The 25,018-nt window shown below is 42.9% G+C and overlaps 1 protein-coding gene across 11 annotated transcripts in view; it reads right to left on the minus strand.

Annotated features, from left to right (window-relative positions):
• CSGALNACT1 (chondroitin sulfate N-acetylgalactosaminyltransferase 1) overlaps positions 1-23,759 on the minus strand; it is a 341,281-nt gene extending 317,522 nt beyond the window's left edge. For 6 of the 11 annotated variants that reach the window (XM_027071734.2, XM_053216493.1, XM_053216494.1 and 3 more), the window contains exon 1: positions 23,613-23,746. The gene's annotated coding sequence lies outside the window, so the exon portion shown is untranslated. Of the gene's footprint in view, positions 1-23,612 lie in introns of all 11 variants that reach the window. The other 5 variants (XM_027071730.2, XM_053216491.1, XM_053216492.1 and 2 more) reach the window with 3 other exon arrangements.
• Positions 23,760-25,018: the final 1,259 nt, after the last annotated feature.

Here is a 25,018-nt window from a genome sequence, read left to right on the forward strand (position 1 = left end):
CCCAGTGCAGGAGACTATGACAGGAACACCTTTCCCCTGTTCTTGCCTTCTGCCCTGACCACACAGAGAAGGGTGAGCCCACACTACCCAGTGCCTGGAGGCTCTGGGCTCCCTTCTGAGAGGCCCTCTGCAGCAGTGAGGAAGAAGAGCTGAGTAGTGTCCCACAAAGAAGTCCCCGCCGTTCCGCACTGCGGAAGTGCCATATTTTTGTGAGGGGGCATCATTTTCATCCCCCTGACACCCTCAGCTTCCTGGAGGGAACTCAGATGACATGAGCAGGACTGGGGCACTGATGTCACTGCCATCCCCTGTGTGCAGAGGGTGAAACCTTAGGTTGTGTGTGCTGGTGAAGCCCACCAGACTGAAGACCTCTTAGGTAAACCTTTCCAAAAGTTTGTGATGGTGGCCACGGAATATTTAGAGATGTCCTAACCTACAACCACACCTCTCATCTGCATCAGTTATAGAAAAGCAGAAAGCCCTTTCCTTGAGAAATGCAAAGCCAAAGTCACACTAAAAGTCGTCACACTCCCTTCATCAGACCCACAGTGTCACCATTCCCACATCAGATGCTCCAAGCCAACCAGAGGATTATAAAGACCCAGGAAGGAACTAACAGATCATGTGACATGCAGCTCCAAGCACAGCCCCCGGTAGGTCCTGGAGGGGTTTTAAAATGCAGTCACTAAGAGAATTTGCAAAGTAGAGGACTTCAAATCAAATTGCTAATAGAGAAACGGCTTATGCTAGATGACTGAAAATGTTCTGCATTGTTAAACTTTTATTATGTCCATGCTGAGGCCGGAATTACAATGTGGAAGTAGGCTGCTATTCTGAATGGACTTTACCCAATAAATAGGAGGGGGATAGGGGAATGAGCAAAAAGTAAAATGCATAAGGTGGACCCACAGGAAGGAATAACTAGGTCATTGCTCTGAGCTGTCAGCTCTGTCCTTGTGTGCAGAGCCTTGGACATGGGCCCACCTGGCAGCTGTCCCTCCCAGGCACATCTAGAGCCCACGGCAGCACGGACTTCTGAGTAAGAGTGACAGCCCACAGGGCTGCGGAAGGTGCAGTCTCTGATCATCCCTGACTGTATTCCTAGAGCAGCATGTGCTTTAAATTGCTGGTATTGATTTGTCAATAACACTGACATCATTCTTGTGTTCCATCATTCCAATCATCTTGCACAGACTAGACCCCGACTCCACCAGCCAGAATTTCCTCGCTAACCAGGAACCTCAGTTCACAAGCCAGCTGAAACCAGCTCTCAAGCACCACACTCAGACAGACAGGAACCTGGCCTCCCAAATTCCTTATGCCACCGGGCCACATTCTGAAGCTTGGGGGACTTTGAACAGACACCTGTCGGAGGAGGAGTGGGAAACACATGGAAATATCAGGGAACTAATCTTGCCAAGGGTCCCCCGTGGGACCAGGTGGTGTGGTGAAGTGGAAGTTTCCCTTAAAGAAAGGGAATTGTGAGTTCTCTAATGATGGGGGTTTGTGACACACCATTTCACAACTCGAAGACCTAAGAATTTGTGATGCCACCTTTCCATGCAAAATCCCATCAAGGCTAGCTAGAATACAGTGCCTCAATATAACTTGTAATAAAAATAAGCCACCTGGGTGGCTCAGTCCATTAAGTGTCTGAATTCAGCTCAAGTCATGATCTTCTGGTTCATGAGTTTGAGCCCCCACTCACACTCTGTCTGTCTCTCTCTCTCAAAAATAAATAAACATTAAAAAAAAAAAAAAAAAGCTCCTGAAGGAGTTCTGGAGATGGTGGTGGTGACAACAATGCAAATGAACTTAATGCCACTGAACTGTACACTTAAAAATGGTTAAGACAGTAATTTTTTTGTCATGTATATTTTATTTTTTTTAATGTTTATTTATTTTTGAGACAGAGAGAGAGAGAGCATGAACGGGGGAGGGTCAGAGAGAGGGAGACACAGAATCTGAAACAGGCTCCAGGCTCTGAGCCATCAGCACAGAGCCTGACGCAGGGCTTGAATTCACGAACCACGAGATCACGACCTGAGCCAAAGCCGGACGCTTAACCGACTGAGCCACCCAGGCGCCCTGTCATGTATATTTTACCACAATTTAAAAAAAAAAAAAAAGCTCTTGCTTAGGTTTTTTTTTTTTTTTAAAGTTTATTTGTTTATTTTGAGAGAGACAGCACGAGTGAGGGAGGGGCAGAGAGACAGGGAGAGAGAATCCCAAGCAGGCTGCCCACCATCCCCATCAGCACAGAGCCCCATGCAGAGCTCGAACTCATAAACCCGTGAGATCACGACCTGACCTGAGATCAGGAGTCAGACACTTAACCAACCAAACCACCCAGACGCCCCTAGGCTTTAATTCTTGATCAACAACAATAGGTATTTATTTGTCAGCATCATCTATAATTTTATATTAAGAACTCTTTTTAAATTGTTGCCATGGTTAATAGTTCAGAAAATAAATTAAAATGTTGAATCGAATAATAACCAAGTTGTCAGGCCATGCTGCAGCATTTCAATTATGTATGACATTAGAGCTTGGATCTGAAAACAAGATCATTTCATTTGAAAGTGTCATTTGCCAAACACTTTCTTACAATCAATTCTAAATCTTCCAAGTTAAGAACATCAGGTAATATAAGCTAATGTTGTAGTCTGGATCAATCCAGCTTTCATCAGATCTCCCCTTTTTATAAAAATTAGTGTGCTAAAAATGGCATGTTTTCAAACAAACTAACATAATGGCTAATCATATCTCCCTACTGTCTTTGATGGATACATGAACTAACAAGAAAAATCTGCACTCAAAAACACTATGTTTTAACTTCCTGAAATAAAAAGTAGAGTTTTTAGCAATGTTTCCACAAGATATAACAATTAAGATCAATAATTGTCTATTGTGGTTAACTCTGTTTGTCAGCTGCCATAAAACATGTACCAAAGTTAGTTGCTGTCCTCAAGTCCCAACTCTTGAAAACCAGAACATGAAAACAAATTCTGACTCACCAGTAGTTGACCTTTCACTCAGATATTAAATTTCCCCAACCCTGAAATTAGAATAAAAAGCAGCTGTGTCTTTATGTGGCTTTCCCCCAGCATCAGTACAATGCAGGGCACAGAGCAAAGGCTCAATGGGCATGTGTTAATAGAATAAACAACAAAAATAACATGAAGGTTCAAGAGTTCACAATATATACCAAAAGTAAGAAGTATTCACAGACACTTTACTTTTGGCAATAGGTCAAGTTGCAAAAAACTTACATATGTGTATCTTTATAAATTACAGTCATTTCCAAATACACTACCTCGCTATGTGAACTGCTATCTGTACAATCCTACACTACTGCATCCTGAGAAGGAAAGTTTGATGACTATTTTCTCAGAATGTGAATAATTTCCTGACTTATTTGGTAACTGTAATGATACAGGATTTGTTGTTTTTGTTACTTGTTCTTTCTAAAAGAAGGACATGTAGATATCTCAAATTCATTTTGGAAGTATTAAGAGGATAATATATGAATAACTAAAAAGTGAAGCACCTGTACTTTCAAATGATTGTACTTCTTAACCAGCCCTTTATACTGACATGTTGGGGAATGGGATAGCAGTGAAAGAGGATTTCTAAGGATTAACCACAGAATTTGATAAAAAGTAGAACATCTGGACAGAATCAGGGAGAACAAGGCAGTACCAACCTATCAAACCCATTGTTTTCTGTTTCTTTTGTTTTACAGTCAGTGCTTTATATGGAAGGTATCCAGTAAATTTGACAAATTAAAACAAAATCCTACCCATATATTCTAAATACACATTCTTATAAAGTGCTCTTGTCAAACATGCTCCTTGTGGTTACGTTACCATTACAAAGTCACATCCAAAGCCCATGCTCTACCAGTGGTCAAAGTGAAATTCTATTTAAGCGTAAAATAGATTCCATTCTTTCTCACTCCAAAGACCTGTACTTTCCATGAGTAAGAACAAATCAATTCCCTGGCCAGGATAATCACCAAATCAAATTCCGCTGTCTCAAGCCTTCTGGCTTAGGAGTCAGCAGCTATGTGACACATGAAGTTTTATGTCGATATGGATTATCACTAACCTCTTCCACAATTCCTAAAACAGACTTTTCATGTAAGGGTAACAGAAGCAATGCACAAGTCACCGTGTGTGCTAAGAGGTTTAGGTCCCTGTGCTGATAGAGGAACACCACATGCTAATCTATGCACGCTTTTCCATGCGCCTGAAGTACACCTAACACATGCTCACCTTTTGCAATGGAGATTCAAACAAACAAAAAGACACTTTTTGAGATAAGGAAAATTCATTTTTTTCCACTCATTGATATATTTTACATATTTTCACATCACTAATCATCTATATCACCATTTTTAATAGCTAATAATAATTCCCTTGCCTGGAAGTACTATAATGTTTTAACCATTTCCCACTGATTGATATTTAGAATTTTCTTCTATAGATAAGGCTTCAATGAACATGATTTACCTATATCCTTATTTTTTCAAGTTTTTATCTAAATTCCAGTTAGGATAAAATGTAATATTAGTCTCAGGTGTACAATATAGTGATTCAACACTTCCACATGACGCTGGGTACTCAGCACAATAAGTGTACTCCTTAATCCCTATCACTGATTTAACCCATCCCCCCACCCACCTCCCCCACTTTACCTGTATCTTTAGATACTAGTCTGAGATCTCCTTAGAATAAATCCTTATAAGCAAAGTTACTAGGTTAGAGTATGCACTTTTTGAGGTATAACTGACATAGAACATTATATTAGTTTCAGGTGTACAAGGTTATTGACTTGATATTTGTATATATTGCAAAATGAGTCCAGTTAACATCCATCACCACACATAGTCACAAAATAAGGTGATTTCTTAAAGACTGATTATTAACTTTTTAGGTGTGGAAATGGCATGATGGTTATGTATAATAATAAAGACCTTATCAGGTTGAAATATATATAATATTGAGGGTCTATTTTCCCTTTGTTACTCAAGGGAAATTCTAGCAGGCCCCATTATTCTCTGCCACTTATAGGTAACAGAAAATCCTAAAGTTCCTTTAAGTCACAAAACACAATTGTGATTCAGAAAATGAAATGTAAAGGTCAATATATTAATCGACACTTTAAGGCAAAAGAAAAAAAAAAAAAAGACTTCTTGCTCCATCCCATATGCCCAGTCAGGATCTATTCAGGCGGACCACCAGCCTCAGTCTTCTCTACCCACATCCTGCCCCACTTGCTGGCTGCTCTTTCTCTCCCCTTCAGGGCTGGAACATGGGGAGAAAATGAAGTGACAGAGGCTGCCAGCTGCCCCCAATACCCATTAGCCTCTTCCTCTTTACAAAAAGAATCCCAATTTTAAGCTGGGCCCATGGCTGCCCCACAACAAGGAGAGATTTCCTGGCCTGGCTCAGAGCTAGGCGTGACCCTGTGACTGAACTCTGGCTAATGAGACATAAGCGAAATGGTGGGTGGTGTACTCTGAAAGAATCCTCAAAAGGGATGGGGCAGACCTTTCCTCTGTGCTTCCTCCCCCCCAGCTTCCTGGAACGTGACTTGATGGCTGGAGCTTTAGCAGCTCCCCTTGACCATGAACATGAGGACAATATCCATGGGCCCTGGGAGCAGTGAACCAGGAGGCCTGTTCCTGATAACTGTGTGGAGCCACCATCCCATCCATGAACTGGAACTATTTCCTGACATATTCTTTGTAAGAGAGAAATAAACATCTATTTTGTGTTGCCGTTGTTCTTTCATTTATATATGCATGCAAATGTATCCCTCACTAGTACAGAGGGCTTCATATTCTCTGGACCAGTAGATACTTAAGCCCAACTCCCTGTCTCTTATGGATGGTTTTGTGTGTTTTCAAAATCCTTGTGCTATGAGTGATGCATTCAAGTCCTCTGTTTGCCACCCCCACCCAGCCATGAAATTCACTTTAAATCCCTTTGCTGACTATGCCACTTGGACAGAGGCCCAACAGTTCCAGGCTGGCTCTCCATTCCTGCATGGGCCACATGGGAAGCATGCACAATCACTCCAACAAACATGGCAGTGGGGGTAGCCCTATCACAGCTGCTCCCCACTCAGCCACAACACCAAAACATCTCACCAGATGCACAGCCAGTCCACCAAGCTCCCAGTTCTCCAGACAACCTCTCTCTGGGCTTGGACTGAGGGGGCAGACCCCCAACTGATGCTTCTTCCAGGAAAGGGAAATGATGCAGATTCACCGCAGCGGCTTCTCCAAGTAAATCCCCTTACAAATCCTGTATCAATGCTTTTTATACCCTCCCGGTGAAGAACCCGGTGTTCAGATATTTCCTTTGAAAATGCCTATTTTGCTCTTTCTCACTACTTATTTCAGTAACTTCTATCTAGTATATCTTGAGGCAGTAGTCAAACTTTCCACTTCAACTGCCTGTGACAAAAAGAAATAAATTATGTGGGGATGCACCTTTGTGGTAAAACTGTACAGAAAAGCAAGGAAACAATTAATACAATATTTGGAAGAGGAGTTACCCCTGGGGTAGGGGTGGGGACAGGATGAAGGAAGGAAATATGACCAGTAAGCACATGTGAGGAGCTTCAAAGGGAATGTTCTAGATGCTTATCTGGGTAGTTGTTCACTTTATTACAAATTAAAATGTGCACACACATTACATTTACATATACTTACGCATAACCTATGAATGTAAAAGTAAACAAAAAAACAAAAACAAAATAACATCTAACCTCCATAGCAAAGTGATTTGCAAACAAAACTGCAGTCTGAGAATTAGGCTGTTAACTCCCAATGGAGGAATCTCATCAAAAAATGACTTCTACAAGTGGTTGAAAGATTTCCTCAAAGGATCAGAGTGTTGTTCTTAGCGACTTCCATAGTGGTGGTTAGTTCTGCAGCATAGACAATGACCTTAGCATCTCTATTATACTTAATCGTCTGGATGACAGACAGGAGTCAATATTACAGAGTTGATCACTGGCACCTCAGATCTGTAAGTGGTAGAAAAAGTCTCCAAGCCCTCGGAGCTAAAACAGGGTCATGGCCAGAAATTCAATCGAGCTGACCCCACTGGCCGACTCTACCTTAGCTATACCAACACTGCCCGAGCAGCAAGGACACTTTATAGTCTTCTGAATTCTCTCTGCATTACTTTTGTAATAGCCAAAGCAACTTCTTGATTATGATCTGGCTTCTCTGGAGCTTGTCTAAGGGAAAAGAAGGTGCTGATCTTGTAGATTTTATGGTTGTTGTTATTAAGGCAATGTTAGCTTTATTATAACTAACAATGACAGCTGATATTTCTTGTATGCTTATCCCACTTGATCCTTACAATAATATTTTTTAAGTTTATGTCTTTATTTTGAGAGAGAAAGAAAGTGTGAGTGGGGACAGGGAGAGAGGGAGAGAGGGAGAAGGAGATCATGACCCGAGCCAAAGTTGGACACTTAACTGACTGAGCTACCCAGGCACCCCTCCTTACAATAATCTTAATCCCAGTGAGAGGTAGCATAGGAAAGTGACAAAGAGCAACAGACACCAAGATTCAAACCCCAATTCTGACCCTTAGCTGTATAACCTTGAGCAATACGCTGAAATTCTGTGGACCTCAGTCTCCTCATCTGTAAAGTGGGAGTAATGGCAGTAGCCACCTCATAGCATTGTTGTGAGGATTACATGAGTTAATATTCCTAAAGCACTGAGACAGAAGCCGTCATGTAGTGAGTACAATATAAACGTTTGCTATCACTCCCATGTTATAGACAAGATAAGTGAGGCTCAGGGTGGTAAAGTAACTTGCCTAAATTCGACCACTAGTGCATGGAAGCTGGTCTAACCCAAACACATTAGGCTTCAGACTCCATGTGTTTAACCACCATGCTTGTCATTAACCATCATCATAATTATGTGTCAAAAAGTAAATCAACCCTTCTAGATCCTTCTCAACCTGGAGGCATGTTAGTTTGATGACTTACTCAGGGCCTGATAATGGTCATTACAGGCTCTGGGCCTATGGAAACAGAAGACCTGACTCTCCAGCTGAGCCCTCGTCTGGTCCAATAACAGACAACCTTTCCTTGGATACCCGGGACAGCTGTCTGCTATCCTGCCTGTTCCCTACTGAATTCTGAGATTATCAAAGGCAGGCACTGGCTCTGAGTTCTCAGTTTCTCACAATATGCCAATTAGCAAACACAAAATATAAATTCTTCTGCAACCCAAGACAGATTCAGATTTTAGCATCTCTGTCTTCAGCCAGTTGTAAAGCAGCAATCTTTCCTTCAAAACTTTTCTAACCTACCCAGGCCAAGGCTCCCCATACCTGTGAAGGGTCTGGGAAATGGGAAGTGGTCCAGACTTCATCATCTGCCAAGGGTCCCCAACTTTCCTGAGGAGAAAGTGCAGTGGAACAACAGAACTCCCGCTCTGAGCCTGCTGCTGATACTTGTGACTCTGGCTGAGCCACTCTGCCTCTCTGAGCTTCAGCTTCTCCATTTGGGAAACAGAAAAAGTAGGCCAGAAAATGGAAGTTCCCTTCCATTCTTTGATCTCTATATCCAAATTTTAATCCACAGCCAAATGTCATTTTGATTTGACTATATTCAAAAACAACTCAAAATGAATTCTCATATTAAGGAGATACTCCAACCGCTCTCCACAATGCATAAATAGAAAGCAATGCCTTTGAGTGCCTGGGTGGCTCCGTCAGTTAAGCAACTGACTTCAGCTCAGGTCATGATCTCATGGTTAGTGAGTTCGAGTCCCACATTGGGTGAGCTCAAGCCCCGCTTCAGAGGAGCTCATTCCCCGCATCGGGTGAACATGAGCCCTGCATAAGGTGAGCCCCACTTCTCTCTCTCTCTCTCTCTCTCTCTCTCTCTCTCTCTCTCCCTCTTGTGGGATTCTCTCTCTCTCCCTCTCTCTCTCCACTCTCACTCGTGTCCTCTCTCAAAAGAAAGAAAGGAAAAAAAAGAAAGAGCAATGCCATTGCTACTTGCAATTATAAAAGGATAAAGGCACTTCAAAAACCCCAATGTGAGCTTCTGGGACCACTGAGAGGGAAAACCTATTAGCCTGATGACATAATCACATAGAACTTATGGCTTGAAAGCTCTTCTTGAAAATAACAAGCAATAAACTGGACCTATTCCTAACTGGTTTGTGCCGATCAGCCCCAGATCACACATGTGAGTATGTGTGCACCTGTGTGTTTGTGCATGCCCATGGTAGACTTCAGATTTTTTTAGAAATTTAAATAAGAAATAAGAAAGTACTATGAAGGGACGTCTGGGTGGCTCAGTCAGTTAAGTTTCCGACTTTGGTTCAGGTCATGATCTCACAGTTCGTGGGTTTGAGCCCCATGTTGGTCTCTGTGCTGATAGCTCAGAGCCTGGAGCACACTTTGGATTCTGTGTCTCCCTCCCCTCTCTCACCCCCCCCCACTCATGCACTGTCACTCTTGTTCTCTCTCTCTCAAAAATACATAACATTAAAAAAAATTCTAACACAAATTTTTAAAAAATAAAGCACTATGAATACTTAAGAAAGAAAAAAGACAACATCCATCATAGTAGTTATCTCAAAATGATGCTAGATAACTTATCAAAGATACCAAGTGATTAATAATCTTATTTTGGGCCCTGTATGCTTGCTATTAAGTCAATGATGCAAGTCAATTTTTGAAGTAGACTGCACAAATAAGTTCAAGAAGACTGTAACGGATCACCACATGGCCTTCAAGTGATAGTGGCTTGATATCGAAAATTCTTGTTTTTACCAGTAGTATGTATATGTGTAAAATGCAACTACTTCTTGACTGGCTTTCTCTTCATCCAAACATCATTGTAACCTATGTTTTTATCCTTTAAAGTTTTTTAAGATTTTTTAATTTCATAAAATTAATTTCAGCAGGTGTATCTGTTCAGAAGCCTGATACATGCAAAATACAAACTATAGATAATAAATGTCTGCATTCATTTTTAAAAGGTTTTTTTAATCTTTGTAGCATGACCCTTCTTAATGGCCCAACAGTGCCAAAACTCTCATCAAACTTTCAGGCACTATATTTGGTATAACAGACTCTGATGGCGGGCGGGGGACGAATGATCCAGGAAGCTGAGGTCTGTCGTAGGTAATGACCAGGCTGTTATTCTGAATGATAATGCCAAGCTTGCACTGAACACTTTGCCTAATTAGACTTCACACAAGGGGAAAAATGCTTTAATATTTAACAAGTATAATGGTGTAATCAATGTACACAAATCAGACCTGATAAGGGATATTGCTTATTAAAGAGAGAGACAGATGGCTCCGGGAAAGGTATAATCATTAAATGTAAAATCTCACAGGCTCCAACTGTGAACACCAGCCACGTACTTTCAAATTACCATTCCAACCCCAGACACAATGCATTCATTATTTAGTTATGTCCTCTTGCTTATAGATACACCCACACCATAGATTTAATAAAATACTAGGTTTAAAACTCATCTTTGCTGTTTCTCAAAGCTATCTTTTCTTAACTACTTTTGCTGCTGTCAAAAATCCCACTGAGTCAAGATGTCCAACATCTCTGTTATAACCTTTTCAGTGAGATAATTAGTCCTCCTTTTTATTACCTTCAAGAACACTTAATACGTTGGAAGCTTTCCTGACTCTATTAAATCCACCTAGCCTGCCACAAGATTATGAATACATAATTTGTTTATATTAAGCTTTTAAGAAAACATGAAGTAAGCAAACAGTACACAGGAATATAGTTAAAAAACAGGCACACTTATGAACTGCAAATTATAGTAAGAGATTTCTGAGGGTGGGTTACTGCTTGGTTTCTCCAAGGCCAGCTTTGCATGCAGATACAAAGACCCTAGAAGGCAACATGCCCATTCATGAACCCAGATGCTTGCTAAGACTTTTAAATTGCTACATTTGTTAATTCCATGCATATTTACAGAGAACCTATGTGCCTACACACTGTGCTACACACTCCTTGGAATGTATGGGAAAACTGTGTAAACTATGGTCCCAATGCTCCAAGAGTCTACAGACTTGTCCAAGGAGGGCATAAAAGCAGCTACAGTGCCCACCATCGTGTGGGTACCTAGGGAGGTACTATGACAGCTTTGGGAGAAGGAGCTTTCATGGCAAACACATCTGTGTTCAAATGCTGGTTCTGCCTGTCATAGTCATCTGACCCAGCCAACATATTTCATCTATATAAATAGCTCTTCAAATATTTTTGCATGGGTTTAAAAAAACTCCACAAATAAAGTGCTTCAAATAGTGTTTAGCACATAATAGATTTCTTCCTAAGCTTCTGCATTTCTGAATTCCCAGGATAAAGTGGGCCTCATTTTAATCGAAAAACCACTTATTCAACCTTGACTTGGCTGCAATGATACCCATATCCACATCTTACCTCTCCTTGGCACAAATAATCCCATTTTTTATTTGTGTCCCCAAACAAACTCCTCCAGAACTATTCTTACCGAATGTTTCCAGAAAGATCATGGATTTGAAGTGCAGAGAACAAAAGATTTCAAATCTTAATCTAGCTAGATGTGTATAGATGAAGCTGGAACATTTAGAAGCAATTTGATTCATGAAGCTTTTGATGTTATTTCCATTTGTGATGTTGTAGAGTCAACAGGAAATAAAAAACAATCCCCTTGGACTTGCAGTGGGCACTAAGAGCTTACTAGCCCCAGGGAAGATGTTCCACATGTCATTAAGCCATAGCTTGAGGATATATTCCTTTCATTGTATTACACTGTCCTGTGAGCTCCTTGAGGTCAGAAACCCATCTTTTCATCTCTATCTCTAGCCCTGAGCACAGTACCAAGCACACAGAAGGAGTTCCATAACCAGATTCTAAATCTGAGAATGGGCAGGTGGTGTATCATTGTAGGGGCACCTAAAATTACCAACCAGATGGCCATGGTACCTAAGATGCTATTATTTCTGCAAAATACTGATATTAAACCAAGCAATTTCAGAGATGACATTATTTCTGGTAATGGATTTTTGTTAACCAATGGTTCCCCCATTACTTCTAACCCCAGCAAGTCATGAACAAGACTATTAAATGAAGTCTTCAAATCCTCCAGGGTCCATGTGTCCCTTTCAAATATACAGTATTGCCATTTCAAAGATTCTAATTCATCTAGATAAAATAAATTAACCTGGCCAGCTTTATTAAAAGCTTCTCCATTCATTCTCTGACTCTCATTCCTACGTGATTAAGAATAGCAGAAGGGGCGCCTGGGTGGCTCAGTCGGTTAAGCGGCCGACTTCGGCTCAGGTCATGATCTCACGGTCCATCCGTGAGTTCGAGCCCCGCGTCGGGCTCTGTGCTGACAGCTCGGAGCCTGGAGCCTGTTTCAGATTCTGTGTCTCCCTCTCTCTGACCCTCCCCCATTCATGGTCTGTCTCTCTCTGTCGAAAAAATAAATAAACGTTAAAAAAAAAAAAAAAAGAATAGCAGTAATACCTGTCCATTTCACACTGGCATAACATTTGCCCCAAGAATAAGCAAACATTCAATTATGGAGACCAGGGAAAGGAATCTAAAGAAGCAGGTGCCTCCCATGCATCTTCACCCTAAGCTGGACCATCTCCACAAGCCGAATAAACAACCCTTCATGCTTTCAGGCAATCAGAAGGTTCTATAAAGGACCAGCACCCACCCACCTGTCCCCACTCCGGTGAAAAGTATAAACACTCACTGGTCACCCTTTGGCCATCAATGAAATTCACCATCTTCAAAGGATGGAAAAGAAAGCACAGTCCAGGCAGTCAGTGAGCAAATAATTTCTACAGTTGGGTTCTGAAGCCACTGTCTTGAGTGGGAGAGAACCTAAAAAGCTTACAGTTCCTGCAACTACTCCTACCTCATTTCCCCCAGAACATGAGCATGAAAATACCTGCCCTGCATAAAGGGTCTAAATAAATATTCTCATGGCCTGTATTATCCACACTAATAATGACCCAGGGATTGGTCTAGACTCATTCTCAGAGGCAGACAAAAAGGTAATTCCAGTGAAATTGGATAAATTTTCTTGTATTCCCAAGGATACGCATAGAAAACATCCTCAGGATTTTTAATTACTTAAGTGGACAATATATACTCTCTTAAAAAAAAAAAGAAAAGAAAGAAAACACATAAAAAACATTTTGAGACAACTCAAGACCCAAGATGTTGGATCAGCTTACTTGATCCAACAGAATTACTAGTTTCATGTTCAGATTTTGGCTTCAACCACCATTTGGATTGATGAATCCATTCACAGTCCATAAATTTCATTGCTTTGCATTCAAATGGCCCCTGGGCCTCAATGAGTAAATTCCTACTTTAGGGATTAAGAATGTGTTCGTGGCCACAGAGTGAGTCAGTTCTGGAACCCTTCCTCCACTAATCTAGTCTCCTTCTGGAGCAACTTGTCGACACCTCCATCTGGAAGAGAGATACATACACACACACATTCCTCAAACTGAGCTCACTCCAGTTATTCAGGCCCAGAAATCTATGGGCCATGAATTTAGTGAAAAAACAAAAGGAATCTCCCACCAAAGAACATGCTTTCGATTAAAGCCCGAGCGTGCAGGACATAGGTACATCCAAAGAAACTCCTCCCTCCCTCCCACCCCCCAACAAAACACAAGTCTCCTCCCTTGGTTCCTCATTATGTAACTACAGATAATATTTAGATAAATCTTATGTCTATGCAAATAAGATATCCAAAGGTATCCTGGGTGTTTTGAGTCACATCTATGATGGCCCAAGAAGAAGTACTTATTTCCTATCCATTTGTATACAGAATAGATGGGAAATAAGAAAAGGACAGCTATTCTCTTTTGGACACCTAATTAAAATAGCCAAGGGACAACGAGAAAGAATGAAATCATGCTATTTGTAGCAACGTGGATGGAACTGGAAAGTATTATGTTAAGTGAAATAAGTCAGTCAGAGAAGGACAGATAAATGTTTTCACTCATGTGTGAAACTTGAGAAACTTAACAGAAGACCATGGGGGAAGGGAAGGGGAAAAAATAGTTACAGAGAAGGAGGGGGGGCAAACCATAAGATACTCCTAAATATAGAGAACAAACTGAGAGTTAATTGGGGGGGGAGAGGGGGAAATGGGTGATGGGCATTGAGGAGGGCACTTGTTGGGATGAGCACTGGGTGTTGCATGTAAGTGATGAACCACGGGAATCTACCCCCAAAACCAAGAGCACACTGTACACACTGTATGTTAGCCAATTTGATAATAAATTATATTTTAAAAAATCACAAAAAAATAATAAAAATAATAATAAAGTAGCCAAGAAACACTAGGAATCCATTATTTCAACATTATTTCAACATTAAGTCTCAGTCACCATCTTGCTCCTCTCAGTCAAAAACTGTAAATTACATAAGGATATCAAAGGTGGTTTTCTGGGATTAGTGGCCACCCTCAATCATCTTATCACAGTGACATATACACAGTAGGTGTTCAAGACATATTTGATTATAATCATCTAGAACTTAAGACATTAAAACTTTCCAAGAGTAGAATTAGAAATTCAGGGTCCATGGCAAATACAGAATGCTCCTTCTAGCCTTCCAAATGCTCCTTGATCCTTGTTTTCTCTTCCGTGCTTCCTTCCTGTGTGTTCGTGTAGTAATAACAGCTGATGTGTATGATTTATTACCATATGCTAAGCAGTTTACATACGTTATCTAAATCAATCCAATAAGCACACCATCCAGTAAGATAAGAACTATTACCCTCATTTTATAGATGAGAAAAGTGGGATCTAAAGAATTAAGTAAGTTGGGGCACCTGGGTGGCTCAGTTAAGCATCTGACTTCGGCTCAGGTCATGATCTGGCAGTTGTGAGTTCAAGCCCCGCATCAGGCTCTGGGCTGACAGCTCAGAGCCTGGAGCCCGCTCCAGACTCTGTGTCTCCCCCGCCCCCTCTCTCTCTCAAAAACAAATATTTAAAAAAAAAAAAAGAATTAAGTAAGTTGCCCAAGATCACATAGTTAAGAGAGAGTGGAGCTGTGAGGCTGGGTGAATGGACTCCAATGGCCAAACCCATTCGTTGAAGTGTTGCTTCCTTATGCAGTTCACTGTTTCCTGCATTTTCTCACTTATTCAAGGGCTCAGTGTACACATTCATTCCCCTAATCTTCCCAAGAACCATATGAACTAACTTGGATTTCATTTCAGGTACTATTCTTCTTTCCACCAAGCTATCCTTCTCTTGTTTTTTTAATACTTTTTTTACATTTATTTATTTTTGAGAGAAACAGACAGAGCACAAGCGGGGGGGGGGGGGGGGGGTGCAGAGAGAGAATGAGACACAGAATCCGAAGCAGGCTCCAGGCTCTGAGCTGTCAGCACAGAGCCCTACCTGGGGCTCGACTCACAAACCAGGAGATCATGATCTGAGCCAAAGTCGGAAGTTGAACTGACTGCACCACCCAGGCGCCCCACTTGTTTTTTTTTAAGTTTGCTTGGTCATTTCATTTCAAGACGCCCTATTAATTCCATAAAATGGGCTTTTGAAAGTTACAGTAACTTGCTTTTAACAAACTGTTCCCCAATTCAATACTGTTTCTAAATGTTTTGCATTTTTAAAAAACCCTGAATCAAGCTTCTTTTGCACCTGGGCAGGTTCTGTTTGCTTATTCACAGAAGGACTGGTTTATGCTTATGTGCCAACACATAATAAATAATGAGTCAAGGCCTCCTGCTCCCTGGCTGAGGCAGACATTGCGAACTGTAATGATTTTGTAAAACCCGCATTCCCTCCCTACCGCACACAGCATCTGCCCTGGACACCAAACAAGGTGGCTCATTACCATAAAACCACTAGGAACATCTCTCTAAAAACACTCCCTGATCTTACAACACAGCCCCTCTACAGAAATGCCAACAGGACTCTATCCTGGGCCCCATGGACCTGGCTCCCTGCCTTTCTGTGAAACAGATCTGGGTGTATGTAACCAAATCTCTGACTGGGAACCAAAAGAACAGCTTATTTTCCTGTGGTTCCAGCTACCTCTCAAAGACCTGGAGAAGAACTGGCAACAACTAATAATTTTTACTTAGCTCCTTGCTAAAAGAGGATGCACTGCTTTTGGAAAAACCCTGCAGTAGGAGACCAAGGAGCTAGAGGCATCTAATAGGCAATGCACCAACGTGGGGATGCAGACAGGCTGCAGACCTCTTCCTAGCTCCTCATCAGAGCCCACCCAGCCTAAAGCCACGTGACTCAACCATGTGTCCCTCAAGAATAAACTGCTCATGTTTTTGCCTTACTCTCTATCTAGATCCCAGACCCTTTCTATGCAGCCCACCTCCAATTTCATTTCTGGTTTGTTCCAGTTTTCATGAGACCTGAGTTCTCAGCTACTCCTCAAAATAGCCTCACACACACTCCTTGGATCCCAACCGTATTCTAAACCATAGGCCCTTATCCTGGGCTCCGAGCTGCCTTTGCCTCCTGAATTCATACCCTTCTGGCCAGCCTGGGTGGCAATCCAGGGTGACACAAATCCTACACTGGCACCAGCTCACGTATCACCCAACACCAGGTCTGTCCCAGGCCTCAAGAGGGAGAACCAGAAATTGACATTCTAGAAGAATTCATCACAGCCTACCTTGAATGTAGATATTTTCATCTCTTCCACATGCCCTCTAAGGCAGGAGGCAGTAGGAGAGAGAAGGGAGAGGGCAAAAAGAGACATATATGAAGGAAGGAGGGGAAGAGTGCCATTATCCGTAGCACCTACTATGTCTGGTGGCTTTGCTCTTTCCCTTTACAGCTCCTTTTATTCTTGCAACAGCCTATAAGATATTATTATTAACCTCACTAGGCACACAAACAAACTAAACCTCAGAGATGTTCAGTGATGGGACCAGGAGCCCCAGTCAGTCAGTGGTGGAGCTGGGATTCAAAGCCCGGGATTGCCCAGCTCCCAAGGCTCAAATGCTTTCCTCCCTACTGAGATCTTCCACAACTTGCCATTTCTGTAGTGTCCAGCAGAGTGCCTTCAGCTAAGAGAGGAATAATAAATATGTGTTGGATGAATGCATGAATGGTTGATTCCAGCCTTCACACTTTAATATTCTGCAACCCACACACTTGATTTTATTCATATATTCTGCTTACAAGAAGCCCGCAAAGTGCCTTGATAAGAAGTTAAATGTCGTACAGAAATAAGTTGTACCACATTGTATTGTATTTTGAGCTCCAAGAAAAAGCTACACATAAAAATCTATAAATAAAAAGTGCTGAAGTAGACTTCCTGATAAAAATTCATTTGTCATCTTGCTCTGTCATGTCCAGAAGTAGATATAAGTACAACAATCTAAGGAAAATCAAAGTTTTCATGTTTTGTTAACCCTCAGAACACTAAGATGTTTTCTGGACTGCCAATTCACTGAGTACTCATGCCAGAAAAGACAGCACAGAGGTTTTCTAAGCTTCTACTTAAATTCCAGTTAGTTAACATACAGTGTAATATTAGTTTCGGGTGTACAGTGATTCAACACTCCCTTACATCACCCAGTGCCCATCACAGTGTACTACTTAATCTCCATTGCCTATTCACCCATCTCCGCCCACCCACCTCCCCTCTGTTAACCATCAATTTGTTCTCTATAGTTAATAAACTGTCACTTGGTTTTCCTCTCTTTTTTTTTTCCCTTTGCTCATTTGTTTTGTTTCTTAAATGCCACATATGAGTGAAATCAGCTGGTATTTGCCTTTTTCTGATTTATTTCACGTAGCATAATATTCTCTACATCCATCCACGTTGTTGCAAATGGCAAGATTTCATTCTTTCATTCTTTTTTATGGTTGAGTAATATTCCATCATATACACCTTCTTTATCCATTCATCAATCTTGGGGTGTTTCCATACTTTGACTATTGTAGACAATGCTGCTATAAACATTGGGGTACATGTGTCCCTTTGAATCAGTATTTTTGTATCCTTTGGGTAAATAACTAGTAGGGTGATTGCTGGATTGTAGGATACTTCTATTTTTAACTTTTTGAGGAAACTCCCTGTTTCCTGAGTGGATGCACCAGTTTGCATTCCCACCAACAGTGCAAGAGGGTTCTTCTTTCTCCACATCCTCAAAGATGGCACAGAGGTTATGAGCTCAAGTCCTAGAGTCAGACCTGGCAGATGTGAACTCCCGGCCCAGGCGGAGAACTTACAAACTGACCTAGGACAAGTAACACACCTCTCCAAACCCTAGTTTCCTCACCTGTAAGATGCAAACACTAATAGTGCCTGTTTCCTAAGGTGATTATGCTGATTAAATGAGAGGCTCGTGGCCCACACTTAGCAGAGCAGCTGCTGTGTGGTTCAGTGGCCCTAAGTGGTAGCCATTTTATCCCCTGAGGAGAACTCTAACAGAAGTGCAACAAGAAACCCGACATGAATCACTTACCTCTGCAAATGTTATAAGCACTAAATTCACCTGAATCGTCTATTCCAGATTACCGTGGAACTACAATGATCATCAAGCAATACCATGGGTAATAATACTAAAATAGTAACAACCACCACCAACAGTGGTATGAACTATGTGCCAGGCACTGGTCTAACCACTTCTCCAGACAAGAGCATCACACACAGTTGTATACACTGTGCCGCACAAGAGAGCCCAGCCGCAAGTGAATGGGGCTGAAGCCCAATCCACTGGCATGGGTCGTCCACCATAAAGAGGTACCTCGCGGGCTAGCAGCAGCTGTGTTTACATGTATTAACTGATACACTAAAGTTAGCAAGTTTCTAACAAATGGGAGACAGGAGTAGAAAGTCACTTTGGGGAGTACCCAGGACCTGAAGCTGAAGATCATCATTTCAGTAACTGCCTCAACACAGTAGATGAGTAAACCTCAAAATCACCAGTGAACAACACTTCTTATTAAGCTGTGCAGCCATGGACCACGTGGGAACATGAAAAGAAGGCAGACTCTCTTGTTGGGTATAAATAGACAATTCCTACCTACCTCTTCCCTGCTTCCTGTTTCCCTCTTTCTCCATCAACTCAAATGTCTCTGTGTCTGATAATGAAAGTACCATATCTGACCCCAGGATACTCAAATGTTAGGTTCTGCATTGTCTAAAAACAACAACAAAAATTATCTGTGTGGCAAAGTAATGTTTCACTAAGTAATGGGTTCCAAATACGCCACTGCAAACTCTAGCACACAGTTGCCGTTTCCGTCCCTCCAGGAGGCACCTCCCCAGTGCAGGTTCCTAAAAATACTCCCAGGTATAAAGATGTTCATTTCCTCAAGCATCTGCAATCTTGGTCAGGTCAGGGGCTCTTGCCCAAATGAAAATTCATCCTGGATCTGGCTCTATACCTATCATTGTGGCTTAGACCCAGCTTCAGCTGGGGAAGGAGAGACAGGGGGACGCCACACCTTTACCAGCTGGATGTATGAGGGTAAAAACAATACTCTTGCAGTTCTGGAGAAGCATTAGTTTATGCAAATGAGATCTGTGTAACTTTTTGATGTGCTCAGAATCCTAAAAATAATCCAAACGTGTTTCACTTAAAGAAAAGTGATAATATAAATTATCTATGACCTTTACACAAAAGTTATTCCTAAAAGTTATTCCCTAAAGAGTCCAGATCTAGACCTTGGTGGAAAAACAGTGAAAATCAGATTGCCTTGTTTTAAAATCCCACCATATAAAAATCAGAATTTGATGTCTGGGACACCTGGGTGGCTTAGTCGATTAAGCATCCGACTTCGGCTCAGATCATGATCTCTCAGTGCATGAGTTCGAGCCGCACATTGGGCCCTGTGTCAACAGCTCTGGAGCCTGGAGTCTGCTTCGGATTCTGTCTCCCTCTCTCTCTCTGCCCCTCCCCTACTCATGTTCTCTCCATCTCTCTCTCTCTCTCTCTCTCTCTCTCTCTCTCAGAAGTGAATAAACATTTTTAAAAATAAGAAAAATTTTTAAAAAATAAAGAATTGGATATCTGATAATTTTTTTAACTCAGAGACTTCCTGCTAAGAGAAGAAATCCCTTGGTAAGAAGTTGGGCCTACAATGCAAGGCTCTGAACTCTTCTCTAACTGTTGTTAATTTTACTTTACAGACTAACAGTGTTTAGTTTGCCACTGTAATTAAATTTCACAGAAAACCTGGAATATAATATTCTCTTATTCACTTGCAAACAATATGGCAATATTTTCAGTAATAATGTTTGCTTACATACATTGTCAGTATTTTTTCTACCAAATAGCAAATTACATCTGACAAAACACCAACACACCTTTGAGTTGTTCAACAGTCTCAATGACTAACTTCATTCAGATTAGAATTTTGAAATAAGAGCTCTTTTCAAAACCTCACAGAAGAAAAATGCCTTTCAATAATGTGTCTTGGAATGTAATGAAACATATTTTTTAAAGGTGGAATTTAATGTGGCCTCTTTAAAAATAAAAGAGAGAGAGACGAGAAGCTCCTACTAGCAGGATAACATTCCTGAAGAAAAACTTGTATTATTATTAGTGCTACAAGTACCTGTTTAGGAAATAAAGCAATTTTAAACACATCAAAAGGGGAGCCTGGGTGGCTCAGACAGTTGAGTGTCTGACTTCGACTCAGGTCATGATCTCACAGTCTGTGAGTTTGAGCCCCAAGTTGGGCTTTGTGCTGACACCTCAGAGCCTGGAGCCTGCTTCAGATTCTGTGTCACCCTCTCTCTCTTCCCCTCCCCTGCTCGTGCCCTGTCTCTCTCTGTCTCAAAAATGAATAAAAACATTTAAAAAGAAATTTAACACATTAAAAGGTAAAAATAAGCTTCATCAAAGACATACCTAAAAAAACTTGAAAATGCTCTAACAAAATCATATATTTATTTAGAAAATTTTCTTAAAAGTTTGAATATAAGGATGTACAAAGTAAAAAGCCCAATTCTCAAATCTCCTTTAAACCTTTAAAGTTATTCTCAAATAGTACCGAATCCATCATTTAAGATAGCTTTCATTTCTTTTCAGGACTTTGGTAATGCTTTTCACACAAGGTTGCCCTTTTCTAATAAAGTACTCCATGTCAAAAACCAAGTTAGTTAAATTCCTTTGCTATCTTAAAGGACAGAATAATGGCAATAAACGCCCACCCAAGGTGATACACTAGGCAGAGGAGGCCCCTAGTGGTGAAGCTGCTGCTTGAACTTGGCTTTATCCATTTTCTAAGACTGCTTCATCATGAGGGCAAAATCAATAGGTAATAAAGTCTACCTGAGCTTTGCTTCTTTAATAACCTCTATTAGCCTTAAAATATAGTAGGGCTATCATTTAGAATCCCAAGGTCCTTTCATCAGGAATATATATTAAAAAAAAAAAAAAAAAGGATGTGACCTGAAGACTAACTTCATTACATTCAGTGTTCAAACTGACAGATGTTTATTAAGCCCCTACACCCTGCTAGGCACTGAGCCAGGCACGGAGACAGGGTAAACAGGAGAGATGAGCGCCCGCACAGGGCTTCCTGTTCAATGTAATCATGTTACACTGAGGACAGCTAGAATAATATGAAGACTGAGAAGTACAACTCACCATATTACGACCTTACAATGGGTTCTTACCAACAGTAAAAACCTGAAGTACTGCCCACCCCACCCTCAAAGTGTTCTCCTCATTTTCAAACACCCATAAAGGGGAGCATCTGAAGTTGTTCAGCAAAATGAGGTTGAATGCATGAACGAATGGAAAAATAAGATTGCACAGAAAGGTTTTTAAATTAAAAAAAAAAAAAAAAGTTGAAAACATACCAGAGTTGAGGATTCCTGAAAATAAAGGAAGACAAAGGAGAGACAACATTTACAAAGTACTTACTGTGCTCCAGGCACAGGGATAAGATCCTAAATGTTATTTCACTCTGCCTAACACCTCCATAAGGTGAGGAATATTGCTGGCATTTTACAAAATAGGAAAGCACGGCTGGGAAAGAGTAAGTGACTTGCCCAAGGTTATACAGTTAATAAATGGGAGAGGCTGTTTGGAGCCCAGGTACCTGGGATACCAAAGCAAATGTTCACTTCACTATAAATTGGTGAATCCCAAAGTTTGAGAGTTTGCTTTGAACTCCATTAATACTGCCTGTAAGCAGACATATGAGATTTGGAACACAAAGATGAACAGAATTAAAGCATTTCAATACTGTATAATTTAGAGAACATATAGTATGGTAACTCAATGCAAAGAAATTATTAAATATTTATTGGGTATGTCCCATCTCTTGCTTTCCAAGAACTGACATTCTCTGGGAACACAACACAGGATCCCATATCGTATTATGCACTATTACACGTATTCGAGTCACTTTTTTATGACTAAGGCTTTATTTTTTTCCTTTATGCTTCTATTTCCAAGTTTGAAAGATTTCCCTCCTTCCCATTAGCAACATGACAGCACAGGGTTTATTAATCCTGCACAGGGCTTATTAATCCTCATTGTGCAAGTAACACTACAGTAATTATGGCTTTCTTGTATGAACTATGTTAACAAAATCCAAGGAATCCGGTGGGATTAAGTTTAAAATTCTAGTAAAACGATGTGAAAGAGGAGTTCATTATTTTATCTAGACCTCTCTAACGACATTTAAGTAAAAACTAGTCCGAGGCTTTGAAATCAGAATAAGAGTGGAGTTTGCGAAATAAGCACTCCAGTATTCATTAGTGTTTCCCAAGCCTCACTGTTTCGGCATGTACAGTGCTGTGAAAATCTCTTCCTCTCCCATCGCTCTTTCTTCGCTCATCGATGTAAAGATAACTTCAAAGTCATTGACGGTAGTGCAGGTGCAGGAAGTGTCGCGGAAACAACTTTGCCTTCTCTTTGTACAGCTTTCCTCCTCCTCCCGGACCTTTGAAACTCTCACCTCCCCCCAGACCACGTCCTCGAAAAGCTTCTCTCCCCTGACCGCACGAAACACTTGCTCGGGGCATCCTGCGGATCGCGGTGACCCTCGAACACATTCCCCACCGCCCCGCTCCCAGGCAGCAGACCACGCTGCCCACCGGCCGCCCTCGGCACGCCCCCTCCACCCTCTCCATCACCGCAAAAATAATACACCGACACCAGCAAAGTAGTCACGCGGGCACGTGTGAGGATACTTTTTTAGTAGATGCCCGAGAAAGCAATTAAACAGCTAAAGGCCACAAGAGAGGGTGGCGAAGCCGAAGTGACCGCCCGCGCGCGGCGGCCGCGGACCCTCCCTGGTCGCCAGCTCCGCGTCCTCGCGCGTCCACCTGAAGGCGCCGCGCCCTCCGCGGGGCCGAGCCGCCCCGGCCCCAGCCCCCCACCGCGGCGCGGAACCCCCTCCCCCGCCGGCGCCCGCAGCACCCCCGCAGCCGGGAACGGCTGGAGGCCGGGCGCGGCTCAGTCTTCCCCCCGCAGCACTAGCCACCCGGGGTCGCGGGCTGGGCACCGCGAGGAAGCCGCGCGGAGCTGCGCGGACCCGCGAGCCGCACCGACGCCCCCGCGCGGCGCACCATGCCTGGCGGCCCCGGGAGGGGGACCCGACTCACCCCGAGGCGCCCTCCGGGCTGCCGGGCCGACCCCTGCTGCTCCTGCCGCCGCCGAACTTTCCCTCATGCGCGGCTGCCGCGGGCTCAGCTCCACCTCCCGCTCCGGCAGCCGCGGAGCCTCCAGGGACCCGGGGGGCGGGGAGCGGCGGCGGCGGCGGCGGCGGCGGGCGGGCGGGCTGAACCGCGGCCAAGCCCCGGCGACCCACCGCCGGGTGGGAGCCCGGCGGCCGTGAGCCTGCGCTGCAGCGGCAGGGCTGGGGTCGTGCTTGGCTGCGCCCACCCGCTTCCCCAGCCGTCCCTCTGCAGTGCGTCCCTCTGCCCCGTCGGAGCGGGGCGCCCTGGCCGAATCCTGCCCGGTATCTGCAGGGGACACGCCCGGAGTCCAGGGGTCCCCTGCAATGACTGGCGCCGAGATGTGGAGAAATGGAGAGAAGGGGCTGGGACACTGCGGCACGGCCGGTACCCCGGGAGAGAGGCGGTGGGGTGTGATCCTCTTTCTGGACAGAGTTTCGCAGGCCCGCTCCCTCCCACACCCAGTGGTCTGCCTTCCCCTCCATGGGCCGACTAACTTACAAAAACTTTGTAAATTGGATTTCGGAGAGTTAATCCTTTGCGGCCCTGGTCACTTGTAACATCTTCATTAAGGAACCTCTATTTACAGCGAAGGTCAGAAACCCTTTGGCTCTGAGACCCCACTCCTGTGGAGAAGTGATGTCTGTAGGGATCCCTGATGGCCACTGAGGAGGCCTAGGAGGGGAGGGTGGAGAAGGATGGAAGTCGGCAAGTGGACTGTTGAGTAGTAAAAGCCCCTCACGCGCACACGCACACACCCGCAAACACTCCCTGGGGCCATGGGTGCCTTTTATTTTTAAGTGCTCCAGCACGACTCTGAGGGAGAGGGACTTTGGGGTATTATGTTCCCCAATTCTCAGTACGATGAAGGAGGTAATCAGCCGAAAGAGGTCACCTCTCCACTTACAGATGCACCTTGTAGAGTCCCCATGGCTGAGGCTTCGAAGAACCAGAGCTAGAAGCTAGTCCTAGTGTGGTGCTCCTTTCTACTATCTGACCAGCAGAATGCTCAAAGACTCCATATGGGAGATTTCCAGACACCAGACTTTATGTGGGCACAGGGGAGGAGTCCTGTGGTCAGCAGGCGGTCCTCAAGCAGCTAGCAAGCACGTATGTACCGGCAAGAAGCATCCTTGAAACAAGCCTTGATTCCTACTAGGACTCCCTAATACACCCAGGTTCATCCTTCTTCCAACGCACGCTGCCCTGGGACTTCAGATGGCTCTGTAGCCACCCCACACCCCTTGAGTGAGTTAATCACCCTTGTAACATAAGGCCCCCACAGCAACTCGACTGTTTATCAAATTAATGAAAAACACAATGTCTGTTGTGCT

Source organism: Acinonyx jubatus, chromosome B1 (genome assembly GCF_027475565.1).
Source record: "Acinonyx jubatus isolate Ajub_Pintada_27869175 chromosome B1, VMU_Ajub_asm_v1.0, whole genome shotgun sequence".
Taxonomy (NCBI): domain Eukaryota; kingdom Metazoa; phylum Chordata; class Mammalia; order Carnivora; family Felidae; genus Acinonyx; species Acinonyx jubatus.